This window comes from Leucoraja erinacea, chromosome 3 (assembly GCF_028641065.1).
Source record: "Leucoraja erinacea ecotype New England chromosome 3, Leri_hhj_1, whole genome shotgun sequence".
Lineage (NCBI taxonomy): Eukaryota > Metazoa > Chordata > Chondrichthyes > Rajiformes > Rajidae > Leucoraja > Leucoraja erinaceus.
The window spans coordinates 53,443,564-53,465,775 of record NC_073379.1 but is presented as its reverse complement, the minus strand read 5'-3'; the positions used below and the strand labels follow the sequence as shown (position 1 = coordinate 53,465,775).

The 22,212-nt window shown below is 41.9% G+C and overlaps 1 protein-coding gene across 7 annotated transcripts in view; it reads right to left on the bottom strand.

Moving 5' to 3' along the window:
- slc20a2 (solute carrier family 20 member 2) overlaps positions 1–22,212 on the bottom strand; it is an 86,574-nt gene that overhangs the window by 43,228 nt on the left and 21,134 nt on the right. The window contains exon 2 of one of the 7 annotated variants that reach the window (XM_055632692.1): positions 8,837–8,997. The exons of 4 other annotated variants lie outside the window; for them this stretch is intronic. The gene's annotated coding sequence lies outside the window, so the exon portion shown is untranslated. Of the gene's footprint in view, positions 1–1,195; positions 1,359–8,836; positions 8,998–22,212 lie in introns of those variants that run through there. 2 more of the 7 variants (XM_055632693.1, XM_055632691.1) reach the window with 2 other exon arrangements.

Genomic DNA, 22,212 nt, shown 5'->3' with positions numbered 1-22,212 from the left:
TAATCAGTTCTTGAGTCATTGCACTTGAACAGATCATCTCTACCCCTCCCAAACCCCAAGCAAAGTCGTTCCACAAGATGTTCAGAGGATCTTGCACATCCCCACTACTGAAACATGGGAAGAAATACAAATTCCCCAAGTGGTTCTTCAGTATTCATACAAAAAATGTGCTACAATTATGCACTTTTAATTTTAAACCCCAAGGCAAGAAGAAAGTTAAGCTCGACAATAAATCAATCTACAAGTATAGTGCAATAATATTATCCCAGAATTTATGACTGTAAATAATTTCACAGACAACAGACTAAAAACTGCCAAAAACTTCATGTCCAGATAGTTACACAGTTAAACGTGCAAAGCTGAGAAATCCTGTCAGTGAAGCACAACCCTACAAATGTTAAATCAACTGCATTTTACACTTGTAAAATCCACTGAATAGGTTGAGCTTTAATAAATCACTGAAACGGACTTTTCAAACAATGTCATAATTATTACTAAAACCTTCTCTAGTCTGGACAAAACGGCCAAACTAATTGCAATGTACAAATGTAACGATTTTAAAGGTTAGCAATGAACTCTGGTATTTCAGCTTCTACTTTAATCATGTCAATCTCACAATGTCACTTTTGTTAAGCGTTTACAAGTTAATTATATTGTATGATTTATATTGGTTTTCTTCTCAGACAATTGTTAAATTGGTCTGCAGTTTTGCTTGCCCCCAGATGCCTCACAGCCTGCAGTGATGGTGCCTAAAGTTATGCACCAGTGCTGGGTGGAGGGGAGGTGAGGGGGTAGAGAAAGGACTGCGCGGAAAGGAGGGGGTGGTGAGGAAACAGAAAAAAAGTTGCCACAGAGCCCCACCAAGTGTTTGTGGGCAACTGAGAGATCAGCAGCAAACACTGTTCCTTCACGGTTGGTGGCAAAAATCAGGTCAATAAGTTAGCCAATCTTGTGCTGCACTTCACATTAAAATCTGCAGACAAACCAATAGAAAATTGGATAAATCGCAGAAAACAAATCTAAGTGTAAAGATCTGCACAGAATCGTTTCATGAAAATACTGATTAAGCAACATACATTGTCTTTTTTTTAAGAAAACATATACAAGCTTAGCTGAGCAGTAATATAATTAATTACTTGGTAAAGTAAAATACCATCAGCAAAGAAACCATAGAGAACTGAGGGAGCTGCCTTACCGTCTCACTGTAAAGGCCAATGCAAACGTTAGGGTCAAACTCAACAAGTTGAGCAGACGCACTGATATACCAGCCCAGTGTTTAAAATATGCGTCTGTCTCCCAATCCTTTTCCTCCTCAGCTGTTCTGAAAATATTCTTAAACCTGGCAGCGTGGCTGGTAGTAGAAGCAGCAAGCAAAGCTCTGCACTTTTATAATCCAAACACTGGGACTGTCACCCAGTGTCACGGCACATGACCGAAAAACAGGAGGAGAGCTGTAGGAGGTCCTTGGCATTCTCCCAAGCAAGCATGTGTCGTGCATGTAGATGCCACTCGCTGAGCCGGAATGCTGGGCTCAAATCCAAACTATATTATATACAACAAGAGTGGATTCACTCAATTATGTATACGAAACCGTTGGATATAAAGATTTAACATGATTAACCCAGAGAGGGAACATTTTTCTACAGTATTCCAACATCTAATCACTCACATTAAAATGGTTTCATTATAAATAAGCCTTATAAGTTGCACGTGTTAAAAGCCAAATTAAACAGCAGCTGCATTCAGCATGCAGTTGATGCGGGTTCCTTCAGAGGTCTAAGGTTGACAGATTCAAACATCCACTTAACTGCGTCCCCACTAGATCAGAAAAGAGATAAAGAACAAAAATAGGAAGCAGGCAAGATGGAAGCAATAGGAAGACAGAGCCACTTTTAACAGCCTGTCCCCAAGAAAAGTTGTGACCATGAATATGCCATCATTCTGAGCCATTGGTACTTCGGCAGGAAGAGTCTGTACTCAATGCAACGGAGATGAATGGCATCAGCAATGTGCCTCATCAAGACACGGGGCTATTAACTCAAGCACCATTAAAAGCCAGTCTGCATCACTTAAAGAGAGTCCAAAACAAGATTGCAGCAGGTGGTGACCAGGAAAGAGTGAGGATGCAAGGAAAGGCATAACAATAATTTTCTCTGTGATTACATGTATAAAACAGGATATACTCCAAACTTGGTTTCAGAAACTAGTGGAACCTTTGGAGATGCGGGAAAATAAAAGGGCTGCGGTTTATCCATGCATAACATACCATACAGACGTGCATGAGAAGATCAAGATTTCGGCAAATGGGAAAAGCCCGAAAACCTGGATGAAGGTGTACATCCCAGCATCTGCACCACATACATTCCCATTTTTCACCTACAATCGCAAATACACACGCAAACATATGCCAGCCGCAATTCCATTATGAAATCGGTATGAAAATGCACATGGTCTATCAGAGGTCATAAACCACTTGTAGTCAAAAGGAGGAAAAAAGTAACAAACTGCCAACTTCTAGATCACACAGTTCACCACTATGGTCAAATCATCATTTGTATGGAAGTGATAGGATCTTCATTTATTATTAGTAGACCCAATGCTGGGAGAACATCACTGCATCCACTCAGTACAAGTACAAGCTGCTCATTGCCTGAAACTTAGACATCTTTCTTACAAGCTCAGATTGTGGTTATACTAAATGTAGATTCAGATGTTAAGGGTCTTGTATCTGATGATTCAACAGTGTTATTTTACTCGGATTACAGAGGTATCACCGCTGGAGGAGCATCAATGGCTCAATGAAACATCAATCCGTGGCCTCAGAATTAACCACTTTTGCCCTGCTCTTCCTATTTACACTGTCACTCATACAGAGAAGATGTAATCCGAAGCCATCCTCTCTGAAGCTCCTCATCAGTTATCCTGCTACCAGAGTAGACGGGCATTCAAGAACACATGGAGGAGATACAAATTATGAATTGAAGTTCCTAAACAATTTATACTTCTCTCAGAGGGTCTCAAATCCAAATCCTTAATGCGCCTTCATTCCATAGATATTGCCTGACCTACTGAATATTTCCAGCATTTTCAGATTTATTGTCTTGCATCATCAGACTATAGCCATTTTAACAAATGCGTTGGTAAATTTCTGCAAGGTTCGATCAGAGTTCAAGCACCAATATATGTTCCAGCATCAGTGTCTTACACTATCGCATTTTATATGACAATGTGGATTTTGTTGTACATAGGCTGCTCTTCTATCTAGCAAAGGCTTAGTCACTTAGCAGCTCATGGCATTGATTAAGCAGTAACTAGTCCCACCATTTGCAATGATGGTTCAAAAACTGATAACACAGCAGACTCGAGCAGACTGAAAGCATCACAGATGCTGGGATACTGCGTATTGACCTGCACAGTGTTGTTTATGGACGTGCATCAGCTGGATGCCAAAGGAATGGAATCCTTTATTGGAATAAATCTTAACAGTTGACGTGTGGTGTCCAAAAAAGGTACATGTACTCATTGGCGGACTTCAGAGGCTGCTGCTCTCTGGCAAAAGAATGAAGTGCTTGAAATAGAAAGCCTTTTATGCTTTTACACAACAGTAGGTGGCAACTTATGAAATGTAGCGGAATTGGATCGTTTTTTCTGGAGCATGCTACAAGTACATAAAATTCCATGAGGTACAGATATGGTAGTTAGTCTTTTTCCCAGGGCGGGAATGTAAAAATACTAGAGGGCATATATACACAAGCAAGTATGGAAAGTGCTGCTTGGGGAGGTTATAGAAGCAGATACGGTAGCCATGTTTAAGAGGCAATTAGATAAATGATCAGGTGGATATTCGAGGGATATGGACCATATGCAGGCAGATCAGATTAGTTGCAATTGGCATCATGATCGGTACCAACATGGTGGGCTGAATGACCCGTTCTATCTCCAGGTCCAGGCCATAAAAGAACCAAACATGTAAAAGCCAATGGCCAGAGAAAACAAAAAAACTTGACAGTCATTGGTAATGGTCATCAATACTACAGTTGGAGCTTGAGACAGATTAATTACTGCATCTCAGACCATTTGCACTCCCCAGGCACATTCTGTGAATAATTCACTTCAAGGAGGAATACCTACATAAGTGTCCTATCCGGACAGACCTGGTTAGAGTAGAAGCCTAGAAGAACAAAATCCTTTAATCATCTCGCGAAAATCATCTCGCGAAATAAATCATACATTTATAGAAATGCAACTTCCCTTAGAAGCCCAACTCATGCAAGTAATGATCGAGTTAAGTTCAGTCCATGTTGGCTCCTTATACCCGATTCAGCTTAAACCAGCTGCACGTATGCATTTTTTTTAATGAGTTAGGTACATATGCAATCATGGAGAAAAGGTATTGTTAAAGCAATTAAAAATGGCCAAGCCTGGTCATTATCTTAAGGAAATCCTGAAGTGATGTCCAGATCTAAGCTGATCATCCCTTCAACATCCATCCACAACTATCTTCCCTAACATTAGTTGTGACCAATATCAAAGGAGTTTCCTTCTCTCCCTCCCATTCCTACCTGTTAAAAATCAGTGCTTCTAGATGCCAAGGCAAAATGGATTGGCTGTCAAGCGCAAATACTCATCTCTTGTTCACTGATGTTTACCCACTCGTTCACTGGGTGGCATAGTCACGGCAGCAGTAGGGCTACTGCCTCACAGAGCCAAAGACCCAGGTTCGATCTTGACTAGGGGCCCTGTCTGTGTGGAGTTTGCACGTTCCCCCTGGGTTTCCTCCAGGCACTCGTTTCCTCTCACATGCAGGTTTGTAGCTTAATTGGCTTCTAAATTGCCCCCAATGTGTAGGATCCAAAAGGGAATAGAACGTGTGTGCAGGTGACCAATGAACCACGTGGACTTAGTGAGCTGAAGGGCCTGTTTCCACACTGTATTTCTAAACTAAATGGATTGAAACTGAAAAGGCATGGAGTATTGTCATCCTAGTGAAGCACAAATTGAACAGTACCAGGTGAGTTGAGTTTGTTGTTAAGCGCAGCTGAACTGATGGTAGTGACAACTCGCTAAGAAACTTGCTCTACGACAGCAAGTGGAATCACTTCCAAATCTAGTGCGTTCAAGTTAACAGGGTAACCTGCAATTCGCACGCCCCCCCGCCCCCCCCCCGCCCCCCCCCCCACTGAGAAAGAAGCCCAAAATCCTCAAGAGATTTGGGGAGAAGATTCACTGTGAATAAGTCTGTGTTTTTGATAGAACGTGTCAACTTTGAACCTTATAAATTTTAACACAATCGTCAAGATTACTCTCCAGTGTTGGATCACCAAGGCTTTCTGGAAAGAGCCTGGACTTTCCTGTCAAGACTCCACTGGAAATACTATACCCAAGAAAGTAGTTAACCATTTTCAGGGAGAAGATTGTAGTTAGCAGTCTTTGAATTGAGTGTAGTAATCTCCTAACACAAATACTGACAGCAATTGCAATATGCTATAAATATCTGCAGTTACATTGATACCTACTTAATCCTTGCACAGCACTGAGGTTACAGTTGTGGCTGTAACTGGCCACAGAATCCAAGGAAGACATCCTTACTAAAGTAAAATTCCCAATATTTAATACAGGTGCACAACCTTTTATCCGAAGTTCCAAATAACGAAAAGCTCCGAATAGCGGACATTTTTTTCAGTCCTTGAAGAAAGGTCCTTGAAGACGTTCACTGAGGGCGGCCCGCAGAGGTGACAGCGGAACCTCCGGTCGGTCCTCGAAGAAAGGGGAACTAAATCCCCATTCATAAAGGAGAAGGTGAGGGTATATTGCGCGGGAAGGTTAATAATTGACAATCTGCTGCTGCCTGCCCGCTGAGTTAAAACGTTCCCACGGTAGACTCACGATACACAGTGTATCGTGAGTCTTGCGTGGGAACTTTTTAACTCAGCGGGCAGGCAGCAGCAAATTGTCGCTCCCTTCAGTTTCACCCCACCTACACCCCTCTGCTTCCCGGCCATGTGTGTGATCCCTTCCCTCCCCTCTCCAGCTCCCCGCCCATTGCACCGGCGCGGGGGCTTTGCACTGTCTTCACGTCGGAGCCAGTGCCAGTCACCGGATACGTCAGGACCAACGGGACACCGGCCCCCAGGCCCACTGCAAGCACGGAGATCCCAGAGACCCACAGCCAGCAGCAGCCCAGCCCCGTTCCAATTCCAGAGGAACACGCTCCGAAGCTGATGGTGTGCAAGGTACGTCTTGGTCTTGGGGTTGCAGATGAGGGGGCGCAGCTCGGGCTGTGACAGGAGCGGAGACTGGGAACTGTGGGGTTGTTTGCAGTTGCAGAGGGAGGGGGCAAGGGCGGTACAGTTCCCAGTCTCAGCTCAATTTCCAGGGGGGTGAGCGGAGACGTCAGGACCAACGGGACACCGACTGCAAGCACGGAGATCCCAGAGACTCACAGCCAGCAGCAACTCTAGCCCAGCCCCGCTCCAACTCCAGAGGAACCCGGGTTGCGGATGAGTGGGTGCAGCTCGGGCTGTGGGCGAACTGCCACTTGTTGCTGCAGCGGCGCATCGGGCAGCGGGTTCTTGTTGGTCCTGACGTCTCCGGCCACCCCCCTGGACAGGAGCTGAGAGACGTCAGGACCACCAGAAGCCGCTCCCCGATGGGCCGCTACAGCGACAAGTGGCAGTTCGCCCACAGCCCGAGTTGCGCCCCCTCATCGGGACACCGACCCCCAGGCCCATTGCAAGCACGGAGATCCCAGAGACTCACAGCCAGCAGCAACTCTAGCCCAGCCCCGCTCCAACTCCAGAGGAACCCGGGTTGCGGATGAGGGGCGCAGCTCGGGCTGTGGGCGAACTGCCACGTCGCCATAGCGGCCCATTGGGGAGCGGATTCCTCTGGAGTTGGAGGGACAGGGAGACACAGCGGCTTTTGAGAATGGTGGGCAATCACTTCCAAAGTTCTGCCCACACAGTCAGTACACCTCTCCTACACTTGTCTCCCGCACTAAGATCATCTCACAGCGAATGATCCCAGCCTAACCCTCCCTATTCTCTCCTATTCTGCAAGAAAAAACTACATTGAAGACTCAAACTCGCGATCGAGTAACTGCCTGGATCGAGGCGCAAACTCGCAACCTTGCGGATATGAGCCGAGCACTCTACCACTGCGCCAGCCGTTAAAATCTACGCTAAAAATCTTCCATTCCGAAAGCCGTAAAATTCTGAATTACAAAAAGCGTCTGGTCCCAAGGCTTTCGGATAAAAGGTTGTGCACCTGTAGCTGCTGCCCAAGCAAGCTGGGTGATTGTCATTTCCTAGTAAAAACCCTCTCGACCTGCTCTCATCCCACTTCCAATACTCCTCTAGTATCTTTGCTTCCAACTCGGTTCGTTCTCCTACTCACACCACCTTTCCATGGGAGAAATTGCTTTGTGCAGATATACACAAGAACCAAACTACTGACAATAAACATCAATATTTACTCCAAGGTGGTATCAAAGCATTATGTACAGGTGCAAAAGAAATTAAAGGATGAAGTAACTACCAAAACATTCACTTTGTTTCTCCTTCACAGATGTTGCCCAACTTGCTGAGGAACTTGCTCTATGACAGGGAGTGGAATCACTACCAAAACTGGTGCGGTTACTATATCAACGGTATAGTATCGAATCAGAATGTGAAAGATCATTCAAAACATGCAATAACAATTCAGTGACTATGAGAAAGGTAAAGTACTTTCTGTCCTATCCCAAAATATCTTTCTGCATGATGTCTGGGAATGGGGTGGGATAACAAAATGGATCCGTTATATAAGAATTCTTCAATTCCAATTCCTCAAAATAACTGGAGAGTTTAGAGGGATCTTGGGATCCAAGCCCATAACTCTGTGAATGTGGCTACAGAAATAGAAAGAGTGGTAAAGAAGGTATGGTATTCTTACCTTCGTTGGGGCATTGAATGCAAGAGTCAGGAAGTCATACACCTTTAGAAGACTTTGGTAAGGCCACATTTGGAGCATTGCGTGCAATTCTTGTCTTCCCAATAAGGATGCGGGGGGTTTGGAAAGAGTTCAGAGGAGATTTACCAGAATGATGCTGGGATTAAGGGGTATTGGCCACAAGGAGAGGTTGAACAGACTTGGATTGTTTTCTCTGGAACTCCTAACTGTTGGAAAAGAGATCTACCACGCATATAAAATTACGAGAGGCATAGATAGGGTAGGCATTCAGAACATTTTCCTGCTTGGAAATATCAAATACTACAGGGCACAGCTTTAAATGCGAGAATGGCAAAGTTTAAAGAAGATGCGCAAGGCATTTATGCACAGGGTTATTTAAATACAGAGGGTGGTGAGTGATATTTAAGAGATTTTTAGACATTAGTTATGTAGGGAATGGAGGGTTATGAATTGTATGCAGACAGGTACGAGTTGGTTTTGGCATCATGTTCGGCAGAGACATTTTGGGCCACAGTGTTCTACAGTTCCTGTGCTCTACAGTTCTGTGATCTATGTAATGAGTTAAAAGCACAAGAACACAGTAACCATTCTATGCAACCAAAAACATTATTTCAGCAATGTAAGAAAACAGGAAGTGATTGAAATCTTTTAATTAGAATGAACAGATCAAGATCAGACCTGTTCAACAGATCATTGTTCAAATGCAGAAAGGCAGATATACAATTATTGTAAATTTAACATTATCACAGGTAAAGTCTATAAATCTCTTGTCAGAAGCTAACCACAGATCCCCACCCATCCACAAACACAGTAGGCATAAAAAACATCAGCACCTATGAGTTTCCCTCCAAGTCACACGATAATGATCTGAATATATAATGCTCACCATCACCTCAAAGGACAATTAAAGTTGGGCAAAAATAAATGCCAATGACATCCACGTCACTAAAATTATGTAAAGTGTTTTAAAAAAGGATATGTTTGGAGACTTCCAGGGAATAATGAAACTTGTTCTGTCTGCTGTGAACATGAAAAGAGGCCCAAATCCTAGGAACAAAAACAGAGGGGACTAATTACATCATGGAGGTATCCATCTTTCCAATTAAGCTAAAGGAATATAATAGTCTCTCACGATGGAACAGCTTTTATTAACGGAGTGGGCATGTTGGTACCTGCAGAGTACCGGTGTTTAGTCTGAAGGGATTTGGGACACTTTAATCCTTCACCAAATCCCATGCATCTGCCTATGGACTCCTATACTGTTTTGACAAGGCCCAAGTTGTGCTCAAGGCACATTGCAGCCTTGCAAACGCCGTAATGAATCCACAATTTTTGATAACTTGCTTTTGCTGTCTGTAACAGGACTGGCAAATTTTGTTGAGGATTATTTACCTGTAATATTCTGTTCTGTTTCCTCTCTGCAAACACTAGGCATTTCCTTCAACTCACCTGCATTTCACAGCTTTACAGGTTATTTTCTTTGTTTTCTCCCTCCAACTGCCCTGATTAATCTATCACTCACTTCATTTCCCCAAAAACTGATCACCACTACGATCCTAACCTCAACCCGTCAGGACATATTCCCTTTGTCCTAAATAATACTGCAAGCCTCTGGCTGTTTCTGCAATTTAAACTTTGCTTAGTTGTAAATTTCACTCCCAGTGCTGATCAAGGGTGTTTAACCTGAAACATTAAACTTTCCACAGATGTTACTTAACTGCTGACAGTTTCCACCCTTCACTCATTTCCATTGGGATGTAAACCCTTGCTACATATCCAAGGCAACTATTCACACCCTCGACGCTGTTCCCAGCTGATCCTAGCTAGAGAAAAATGTCCTAAATTGGCATCGACGTGGTTTGAAAAGTCAGTTTGTAGAAGATATTACTGCGTAATGAGGACGTGCTCAAAGACTAGAAAAGGTTGTGATTTAGGTCAGAGGAAGACTTCTACAAAGCATGTACCCAAATATCACCATGTGAATTATTGCCAACAATTTGATTTATTACTTATTACTGCATAACAGATGTCAGAAACTTGGTTATTTATTCCTATGCAGAAAGGTTGGTTACTTATCCTTCAGCATTCATAGAGATTGTGACAGTGTGATCTATCATTTATTTCTAAGAAATTAATCATCCCACCAATAACATTGATGACTATCAGCCTTCGTTTCTGACAAGTTACAATTCAAACTGCTCAGGCAATGATTAGCTCACCATTCGTGTTGAGTTATAAAGTTAGCTATTCACAGGAGATTTCACAACATCACTGTCACAAATATATCAAGGCACTTGCGCAGATTACAAGTGAAAATGGGTTATCCGCTTGATTATATGGAGCAAAAAGTTCAAAAATTAACTTAAGCAAGATATATATTACTTTTCACTCCCTAGTCTGCCCCAATAGTTTTATTGTATTTTGTACATTAATCATAGTTGTAATTAAAAAAAAGCCAATTTGCACGTAGCAAGATTCCACAAACAGTAATCCAGTAATAAGTATCCAGAATCTGTTTCAGCAATGTTGTCATAGAAACAATTGTTGGCCAACATGATGGCCAATCTCACCCTTTTATTTAAAAAACACCGACAAATGGAATTAGCCATTGAGTATATTCAAAGTAGCCATGAGGGCACCAAGGAATCAAACATGGAATCTGGGAAAGCATTGTAGAAATTCAGCCAAGATCTAACTGAATGGAAGAGCCAGCCCAAGAGTTCAAACTGAAAGCTCCAATTCAAGAGATTTGTTTTACACCAAAAATAAACTGCAGTATTTCAAAATCCTTTTTCACCAACATTAAAATCACACCAATAAAAGCAAATAAATGTTTGAGGCGGGCTAATGGGAACAATAAACTGCAGATGCTGGTATCTTGAGCAAAACAAAGTACTGGAGGAACTCAGCAGGTCAGGTAACACACGAGCAGGGAATGGTCAGACAACATTTTGGGTTGGGACCCTTTTTCAGATTGTTTGTCGTATGGAGACCTGCTGATTGTCGTCTCTTTTACTCCTCCTGTAACCATGAGCACCCACACGTCCACTGTTATACCTGGCTTTTTTGACGAGTTCGTTGAACAGTCCGTGATCCAAATGTACCCCAGCAGCATTCCCCAACTCATTATCCACTACATCAATTACTTCATAGGAGCTGCCTCCTCCACTCTGGCAAAACTCATTGATTTCATCAACTTTACCAACTTTCACCCCACCCCCAAATTCACTTAACCCTCTCTTGAAACGTCTCTCTCCTTTTTTCGATAGTCTTCATCATAAGGGACAGATTATCGAAAGACAAATATACAAGATCGAAGCTGAAGATGAAATGTCTTCTGTGAACGACTGCTGCAACTCAAGTGTACTTAAGAAAAAAAATTAGGGGCAGGGTTGGTTGTTGTGAAACCCACTCAAGCCAACAACATGACTTCCTCCAAGAGACCAATGAGAGCTCCACCCCGTGGTGGAGCTACATACTTCTAGAATCCTTTTCCATAACATCCATTTTCTTACTTCTGTGCCTTTTGATCTTTCGTCTTTTAAAAACTTCAGCTTCATCAATTTAAAGTTGATGTATTGCCTGGGAAACTGAAATGTTTGAATACTGAATACATTTGAATACTGCTCCATTAATGAAATTGGTTTGTCCCATTTGGAAATTATTATTATTATTATTCTGCTTTAGATGTGCAATTTACAGACAGACTTAATATTCAGTGTTTCTCCCAGAAGTGTAACATGAAGAACACCAGAAGTGAGCCACCTGCCTCTCAAACCTCTTCAGCCATTTAATCAGATCACAGATGACCCCGTGGCTCAAATTCAACTTTCTGCCTGTTCACAGTCCAAACTTTTACTGATCTTCAGCGCTCTCACTTACATTTTTTCCCCTGTTGCCAGCCGGGGAACCTAGGCAGCTTTTTAGGTTGCCAAATGACAGTTTACGTGGTAATTTAAGACGGCTTGCATGACGCGTGAGATAATGTGCTCGGACGAAGTGCGTAGTTACCAGTTGGAATTATGCTCAATGAGGCATTCACATATTATTTCTGCTTCAAATAAAGTAACAAATTAAACATATTCGCCAATCAAGACATGAAATATACCACAATGACATTCAGCAAAATTATAATACAGTATCTCAACTCTTTTTACACATTGTAATTAATGCAATTTCTATTATTTCTTTCCACTTCCAAACAAAAATGTGGTTGGATTATTCAGCGTATGATTAACCTGTGTCAATAAATCCTGGACCATGGTAACATATATGCTTAACCATGCACACTACAGATTGATGCAAGCATGTGAAAGACCGAAAATTATCATGACATGGCCATAGCATGGGTCGTTATTGCTATTGGTACAGAAACACTCGCTTCCCACATAATTTATCCATAACAAATTTACAGGTTGCAAGGAAATTTCTAAAGGCATTTTAAGATAATAGCTGCTAAAACTGACTATACCCATCTGACAGGTTAAACATTACAGTAACTGACAAGAGATGGTCAAAGGACAACTGCGGCAAATGTTCTTTTGGTAATCCTTAAAGGTGCCAAAACACCACATTACCGGACATTCAGATTAGATGTACGTGTTGTGAACAGCAATGAAGATACGCAGTTTGTACGTACCAGATTTTTTAACAATTATTGATAAACACTGCTTCCATCATTTAGCAGAATTCACTTCAGAATTAACGTAAAAATTTCAACTTGAAATATCTCATGACCAAATTTGTGATGTATATGACAGACTGTAGAAGTAAAACCTGGATAAATACAACGAATAGTTGTGAATGTTGCTGATTAAATAACGACAGTACAGATACTCCATATTAAGAGCATTGATTTGCCGTTAAAATGAATGCTGTAATAAAGTGTCAATGGTAACAGTGACAATCGAAAACTGTGGTTTTAATGTTTCACGTGTTAACAATTTAATTAATCCATATTTATGGATTAAAACAAATAACATTGGGAATTAAAACACATTTGATTGCATTCCATCATCAAACATTGTCAATGTTCATTCTGAAGACATTTCCAGCACAGTAGTGTGTGTGTGTGTGTGTGTGTGTGTGTGTGTGTGTGTGTGTGTGTGTGTGTGTGTGTGTGTGTGTGTGTGTGTGTGTGTGTGTGTGTGTGTGTGTGTGTGTGTGTGTGTGTGTGTGTGTGTGTGTGTGTGTGTGCGCGCGCGCGGGATGGATAGATGGCGGGGGGGTTGAGAAGGCAATCGGTGCGGAATGGATAGATTGAGGCAGGGGAATTAGCGAGTGTTGGGTGGAGTGGGTAAAATTGTGAGGTGAGAGCGCGCGGGGGATGTCAGTGGGATTGAATAGGGGGATCAATACGGGATGGACGGGGGAATCTGTGCAGCATGGATGGGGGGGGGGGGGGGTCAGATCAGTGCAGGATGAATAGGGGTAGACAAAAATGCTGGAAAAACTCAGCGGGTGCAGCAGCAACTATGGAGCGAAGGAAATAGGCAACGTTTCGGGTCGAGACCCTTCTTCAGACTGATCCCCCCATTCTTCTTACAACAGTACAGGATGGATGGGGGGGGGATCAGTTCAGTACAGAATGAATGGGGGGGGGGGGGGGGGGGGGAGGAGGACAAGTCAGTACAGTGTGGATTGGACAGTCTGTGCAAGATGAATTGGGGGGGGGGGTCACTACAGTATAGATGTGGGATCAGTGCAGGGTGAATAGTGGGATCAGTAAAAGATGATTGGGGAGATCATTACAGGATGGAGGGGAGCGGGGTCAGTACAGGATGAATTGGGGGGACCAGTGTAAGGGGGGGGGGGGGGGGGGGGGGGGGGGGGGGATGGCAGGAGAATCAATGCGAGGTGGATAGGGAGATCAATGCAGGATGAATAGATGGGGAGAGGGGGGGGGGTGGTGGATGGGGAGGGGATCACAGGGGATGTCAGTAAGGACTGAATGGAGACAGGAATGGGGATCAGTGTGGGATGGAGAGGAGGGGTCCCAGTGGGGAGAGGGGTCCCAGTGGGGAGAGGGGTCCCAGGGGGGAGGGGGGGGGGAAAGAGGTGCAGAGGTGAGGAGGAAGGAAGGTCAGCGCTCCTCGGACAACACCGGCATCATCGCCCCGCTGCCTTGGCCATCCCTGTCCACCGCCAAGTGCCGCCGTCAAAGGGGGAGGCAGTTGGGATCTCCTCACCTCCCCTTCTCCGCCAGCCAACAGGAAGGCGTGGGGCCGAGCGGTGCAGGTGCTTCAGATGGCGGAAGGGGTCCTCCCCTTTCCTCCCTCCCTCCTCCTGGCCTCGGCATGCAGGAGGGCTTGTTTTGAAAGCGGTTATCGCCATTGGCGGAGTGGCAAGCAGCGGCCGCTATCAGGGCGGGCGGGGTTCGGGAGGAGGAGGAGGTGGAGCCGCTGTCATTCGCACCGACCCTCCGTCACCCTGCACCTAGTATCTTTGTCCCGCACTGCAGCCACCGCCGACACGACGAAACGCCACGTTCCTTTTCTCCAGAGATGCTGCCTGACCCGCTGAGTTACTCATTTTGTGTCTATCTATGGTATAAACCAGCAGTGCCAAGCCGGGCAAAATGACTCGTCATTTAGGTTGCCCGGCGGCACTTTAGGTTGCCATTGGCACCCGGGCAACTGCTAATTTCGAGCCCTGATCTTAGATTCGAATGCATTCATACGTCTTCTAAAAATTCAAAAAGCCATCCCTGAGACCAAGTCTCCCAATACTGGACTCTCCAGCTGGACGAAAGATGTCTCAACAATTACTACAGGCCAATCTTAAAACTTTGCTTCAAAGGACAAATACCACGTCCCAGTTCCATGAATTAATAATAATTTTGCCAAACCTCCACAATTCTTTATTTTATGCAAAAACCTTTGCAGAAACATTGGGACAAATGCCTTTCAAAATTTAATGTATACTATATCCACTAAATCCCCCCCTGCCAGTTAAAATCTCAGCTTTTAGCCATTAATCTTCTCTTCATAAAACTAGGTTAACTAATTTTACAATTTTCTTGGTGCCCTGAAACTATACCTTTAGATGCTAATTTTGTTACCAATATGCTGTAATGCATCTTTAATCAGTCTAGCCCTTTGTCCTCTCATTCCCCAAATAGCTGTGCTATATTTGTCACCTTTCAATCTGCTTGGACAGCATCATAGAAAATAGAAAATAGGTACAATCAAAAATTAGGAACAGTATAACAAGGGATTGTCATCTCTTACAATACTGGATGCAGAACCAAGGGATTTGTTATTTCCTCAAATTTCTACAAGGAGGAACTTTAAATTAATTTCTCAAAAGAGCATAGAATGCAACCGATCAGCCCATCGTCAAGTTTGCACCAACTCTCTGCTAGAGCAATTTGGTCTGTCCCATTGCCTAGCTCTTTCCCCATACGCCTGGAATGCTTTTCTTCCTTGCTTATCTAGCAAAATCCAAAGCGACAACTTAACCTGCTTCCACTATCTATCTAGGCAGTGAATTTTAATATTTATACAGAAGCCCAGGATTTAAAGGGCATTTTTAAATGTAAAGCATGCATTCTTTTCATCCTGGCATCAAAGATCTGTACATATTTACATCCAGTTCTGTGTTCCAGGATATCACTTCGATTTCCACCATTTACATTATCCTCCCTAATGAAATGAATCATTTCACATATACCCATGTTAAAATATTTCCAGGTACCTCCCCATTCCACCTGCCTGTTTATGTCTGCTTGAATTTATAACTATCCTTCTCACTTCAAAGTTTTGTATTATTTGCAAATTTTGAAATTTGTGTGTGCACCAAGTCCAAGTCACGAACATACAGCAAGAAAAGCAGTGGTCCTAGAACTGAACCCTGCCTGCAGTTCGCAAACGCATCCATTTACAATTGTCGGCTGAAACTAATCCTGTATCTATTCCATAATTTTGCCAGTATATATAAAGATTATGCAGAATTTAATCTTACTATTTATTTTCACATCAGCTACAACATTCTCGAGTCAGGTAAAAACTCAACCAGATTATTTAAATGCTAGAAACAAGGAACTGCAGATGTTGGTTTACAAAAAAAGTGTTGGGGTAACTCAGCCGGTCAGGCAGCATCTCTGCAGATCATCGATACATCACATTTTCAGGCCACACCCAAAACTGGAGGAATACCACCTCGTATTCTGCTTGGGTTGCTTACAACCCAATAGTATGAACATTGAATTCTCCAGTTTTAGGCAAGTACACCCCCCTGCCAACCATCTCCTGCCTTCCCCCATGCCCCAGCTGGACTTGCACCTATAGCTTTCCTTCTTCCCTTCCTCCCCACATGCATTCCCCCAGGTTCACAATTTTCAACTCTTCAATCCCTTTGTTTATTCACCTCTGGCCATCAGCCCCCCCCCCCCCCCCCCCCCCCCCTGTATCAATGCATTATCTGCCAGGCTTCCTCTATTCCAGTTTATTTCCTCCTTCTCCCGCTCCCCCCTCCCCACCCACTAAACAGTCTGAACAGTTATCCAGAGAAGCTCCACTGCTACCCAAAATATCATCTATTCCTGTTCTCCTGGCCAACTGAGTTACTCCAGCACTTTGTCCTTTGTTTATTTTTTAAATACTATTTGCCTTGATATACCCATATCACCAACTCTTAAAACACGGTCTCACTAAATATCATGTCTAGCAGCCTGCCAACAGAGGCAATTATTGCTGGAGTTTTCATTTGATCCCATTGTTGAAGTAGTGATATTTTCCATTCTCTGGCCCTCTGGCACCCCCCACTGTATTCGCAGGCGGCTGGCTAGTTGTTACAGGATTTGAACTTCGCCTCCCTCACAGGATTAATTGCATTTGAAAATACTGATTGTTGCAATAATTTTTCTGATGCCTCCTCTTTATCAAATCTGTTATCCAGTATCTCAAGTAATGTCACTCATTAATTTTGGCATTACTTTTATCCTTTGGCAAAGATAGGGCAGTGCTCGTGTAAAGTCTTCGTTATGCTATGTAGACATTGTCAAGTTTCTGGATTGCTTTTTGTATTTGTTTAGTCTTTCTCTGACATTCTCTTTTTAATCTATATATATAATCTATATATATAAATATATAGATGGGGTTTTTGCATCTATATATATAAACGTCTACTCGATATAACGTCTACCCGATATTTACCCCTTTCATTTGACATTCCTCATTCTTCCCCTTATCCTGCTTCATTGTACTCGGTACCAAAATCTCAGATACTTTAAAAGAAAATCAGACGCTCCATTTTCAGAAACGGGACTGAATTAACAATTCACAAATTAATTAACAAGTATTAATTACAAATTAACAACATAAATCTTCAATTCTCTCATCTGTGTCACCAACTCTAAATCTGGCCAGTTCTCATTTACAAAGAGTATTTCGGGAAAGCCTTAAAATTAACCATAGGATGCAAAAGCAATTCCAGGCAAGTTCAGTCAGTTCAGCTCAGAAGCAGTAGAGGGCAGCTTAAACGATACACGTATCCCAACAGAAATAAGCAGATTGTTCTAACAAAAGTCTATTCGGGTCTTAACTTTTATTCACAGTGGCTTAATTCAAATAAACTGCAGACAATAAATAGAGCATTATCCTTGATCTGATTTTCTTAATGCCATCAGATTTGAATAGTAATTTTAAAGAGATCCAAGTTAGGGACAACATTTGTTAACCAAGGAAGGATTTAAAGTTCAAACACATCAGGCAAATATGAGATAATCCTGTCACTACTGCCAAGTTTCACTATATACGTTTGAGGCATTATGACAGATTGCAATACATGAAACACTTTGTGCTGTTAAAATATTAATGATTTATCGCAACTTAAAAATCACAATGGCACTTCAATATCTCTTCAGGGTAAATAATCAATTGGCGAGTACAGATTTGTCACACTATGAATTGCAAACACAGTACTTCGATCTCTGACATTCAAGGTTGGAGATGCAGATTCATACAAGTAGTCCAGGACTGCCCTTTAAAAAGTCACCAAAAAGGCTAAAAAGGGACTTTTGTTCTAAATTGGATGTGACAACTGTAGCAACAAGGAAGTGGCAGCACAAGTGACAGCTAAGCATCACTCCCAGACAAGCTCAATGTGTTCAATGCACACTTCGATAGGGAGAACACTGATATCGAACACCCAAGGCCCTCAATGGCATCATAATCGCAGTCACCAAGGCCAATGTCATAAGACCCTTCATGAGCATGAACCCTCGGAAAGCATCTGGGCCTGAAGATACACCTCGTCATATTCTCAAAGCCTGTGTGGACCAATTGACTGGGGTTTTTTGCAGACATCTTCAACCTCTCATTACTGTGCTTCTCACCCGCTTTAAACAGGCTTCAATAATACTGGCGTCCAAGAAGAGCAAGATAACATACCACAATAACTACCAACTGGTGGCACTAATGTCTACGGTGATGAAGTGGCTTGAGGGGTTGGTTATTGAGCATATCAACTCATGCCTTAGCAAGAACCTAGGACCAGGCGCGAAGCAGTACACACACTCCCGTATACGTTGATGGCACTGATGCAGAGATGGTTCAAAGCTGTAAGTTCTAAGGAATAAATATCACCAGCAGTTTGTCCTGGACCAGCCACATCGAAGCAATGGCCAAGAAAGCACACTAACGCCTCTACTTCGTTGGAAGGCTTAGAAAGTTCGGCATGTCCCCAACAACTTCTATAGAGGCGCACTAGAAAGCATTTAAATCAGAATGCATCACAGCATGGTTTGGGAACATCTCCATTTAAGACCGCACAAAATTGCAGAGAATTGTGGATGTAGCCCAGACCATCAGGCAAACCAACCTCGTTTCCATAGACTCCATCTACACTTCACATGCCTCAGCATGGCCACCACCATATCTTGGTTGCACTAGGGACTTCAGAATTTTATTTTGTTTTGAACTACATTGTTATTTAACTTTTACTTAATAAACAAATGAAAAACAGTTTAATATGTTATCTATTGAGTACCTTGCTTCTAAACCTGTTGTGCTGTTACAAGAATTGCATTGTTACGTTTTGATACATATGACAATTAAACATTCCTATCATAAGGCAGTCTTGTCTATTTAATAACTTCAGTAAAATAAACAAATTGTGTTAAGGTGTGCTGTAAATACAATAAAACATCCCAATCTGTCAGACCAAAACAAACACCATCACTACGAACAATTCTCACTTGATAGAGTAAATGTTCAACAATAGAAAGATTGGGTTAGATATCAAATTGTGTGAAGCAGGGCCCTCAGCACCTTTTATAAATCAGAAACAAACTTTATCAGCAGGATCACATTTTTCCACAATGTAGCAAATATAAATTAGATTAAATGGGTATTACCAGTTTGAGGTGGTCACAATTTTCCAAAATTAAATGAACTGGACCACTAGCACAGCATGAGCAGAGTCTGGATAACCTGCTTTCACCTCCTGATTCTTCAAAGTATTTTCACCATCAAGCCATATTTATTAATTGCCTAGAATGTAGCTCCCACAAAGCAAGAACGCCCAACACCATTCCCCACAAAAGTAACCTAATCCAATTTCTTAAACATTACCCCCCTCCACTACTGGTCCTGAAGGCTCTAATATGGTCTATCCATAAATTTATACTACATCAACTTGCCATGACTTGTTTGACAGCAACTTGCAATACTCACAAGCTTTACCTTGCAGGGTAGAACCATGGAATGGGAACACCATCACATTCACATTCTATTTCACATTACATGTAAACCAGACCTCAAAATACATTACCATACTTTGTTGGGTTAAAATGCTTGATCTCCTTATCTAAAAGCACAGTTGAACGACTTTACCACAAAAACTGCAATGGCTCAACAGGGCAGCTCAACAACCATGCTTTCTTTGCCAATTAGCTATGGGTATTAAATGAGCCTTTCCCAATCTTACATTATTTTAAAAGGTTAAGCCACTAGGTGGAGCTCCACGCAACTGGAACATGATTACATCACACAAAATGAAGGTACTATACACAGATTGAAAGTGTAAGGTACAAAGATCAAGAGAGAACATGGCATGCTGTTTCCAGGCTCCTTCTGCTGGATCAACAAAGGATCCATTCTTGTACCCTCTTAATTCTCATTCTGACACTACTTTCTGACATCAACCAAACACCACATTTGTAGAATTAAAAGTGAAACTTGGTCTCTTGCCACACATCACTATAGAATTTTTAAAATTGGAAAACCAATCATAGAGCATGGAATTTTTATACTTACTTTGTCTTTACTGTGTGGGTTTTTGACATTACATCTTGGGATGGTTTACTGTGTTAAAGTATGCCATAAATTTAATTTGTTTATTTGAGTATGTCTAGATTACATTGCACTGTTATCAAACTTGCACAATAATAATAATAACCTTGCACAAGTCCATTTCACATGGAAGAACAGATCAGATCTTTGAAGATAATATTTCAAAGAATCAGTTTAAACCAGTCTCAATAAATGTCAATGTTGAATATGACACAATCAGCGAAAGTCCTACTCTGGCGGTTTGGATAAACAATCCAGACCAAACCTTTATTGCAATGTTCCACTGTTGGGAAGTGCTTTTTATAAGCTGTTAAACAAAATAAACAAAATAAAACAGCATGGAAATTTGTGGATGCAAATACTGAAAATTATGAATGCGAATCAAAAATGTTTTGAACACTCAACTAGTTTCTCAGCAGTAGGATGGAGACAGTTCCTCAGCATCCTTTAGCGTAGACAAACTGCTCTATCTACTATATTGATTCAGAGCTCCATTACATATAGATATTACTAGGTGGACAGAAGAAAATATTATGTTCTTAAAGTCTCCTTGGAACAAAATACATCATACCCACTGAATCCTAGTAAACAAACTACTACAATCAGTCGGAAAAAAGACCCCTGCTCAAACATTAAGAATGCCAGTGCCAACTGATTTTTTACACAAGCTCAGCACAAACTGTAGAAGGAGCGTACTTCACAGACTACCTATTCCCAAGTCTCAGTAAATATATCCTGCACCAGCTGTGGTAGAGTATGTTGCTCTCATTGGCTTATCACTTCACAATCCACAGAAATGCTTACAAACAAGTCATCCTTGATCCTGAAAAAGGAAAGATGATGAATAAAAGGGACAAGGTCCAAGCCTTATGGGTAATACAAAATAACTCAGCAGGTCAGACAGCATCTCTGTAGAATAAGGAAGGATGGCATTTTGGGTCTTCAGACAAATGTTCTCTAAAATTACTTAGAAAATTAGCACACTCCAAGCGCTTAATGTGTCAAATCCCAAACACACTAGTAGAGTCCACCTGGTCTCAGCCTTAACCCACGTTATATTTCTTTATTAACGTTCAAGACCTTTGCTCTGTCTGGTCTTGCATTGCAAAATAATCCAAATATATTTAAAAGAGAATGTGTTACTGCGCAATGGGAAAGGCTAGGCAAAAATCAAAATAAAATTTCTAATAATTCCGCCCTTTTAGACATTAAAGTCAACACAACGCTGTCATTGGTTCAAACATAAAAAGTCTTTCATAAGCTATTGATTATCATTTTTAAATAAGCATGTGTATTTGTATCTATTCCAAAATCTTTATTTTTCTGGAAAAGTAATTTGAGACATGCATTACAAGTCAATTGAAGAGAAATAATAGAAGAAAAAAATCTAGCTCTAATTTACCTGCATGCTGAAGTTCCTGAAAAAATAAATGACCAACACTACTACCATGTTTCACTGTACCAAATTTATTCTTACAAAAAAAAACTAAATAAAAAGCCATTTAGATACTGCATCATGTTCAATACCTTTGCATGAGCTTTTAGCTGTCAAGGGGCTCACACAGGTCCAGTGTGAGGAATTCGGATCTGCTGATCAGACGTGTAAATTACCAAAACCACACAAACGGCATCATAATCCGCAACTCCCGTATACATGGGCATGAAACACTTCTACACTTGGGATTCATCATCACAGAATGAATACAGTTATGGAAGGAGCATTCTTGTTCACACAAACTGTCAATTAATTTCAGAACCATTCCACCACTTCACACAGTTTACAAGGAAAGGCGAGAAAATGTAAAAGTACTTTAATTCATACTTTAATGCTCCATTAAATATTTATTTGTGAGACGTGGACATTTCAGCCAAGGTCCACACTCATTGTTCCATGGTGGTACTGCTAGAGGGCCTTTACTAATCACAAGTTATACAAATTATGATGCTCCCACAATGGAGCAAAAATATC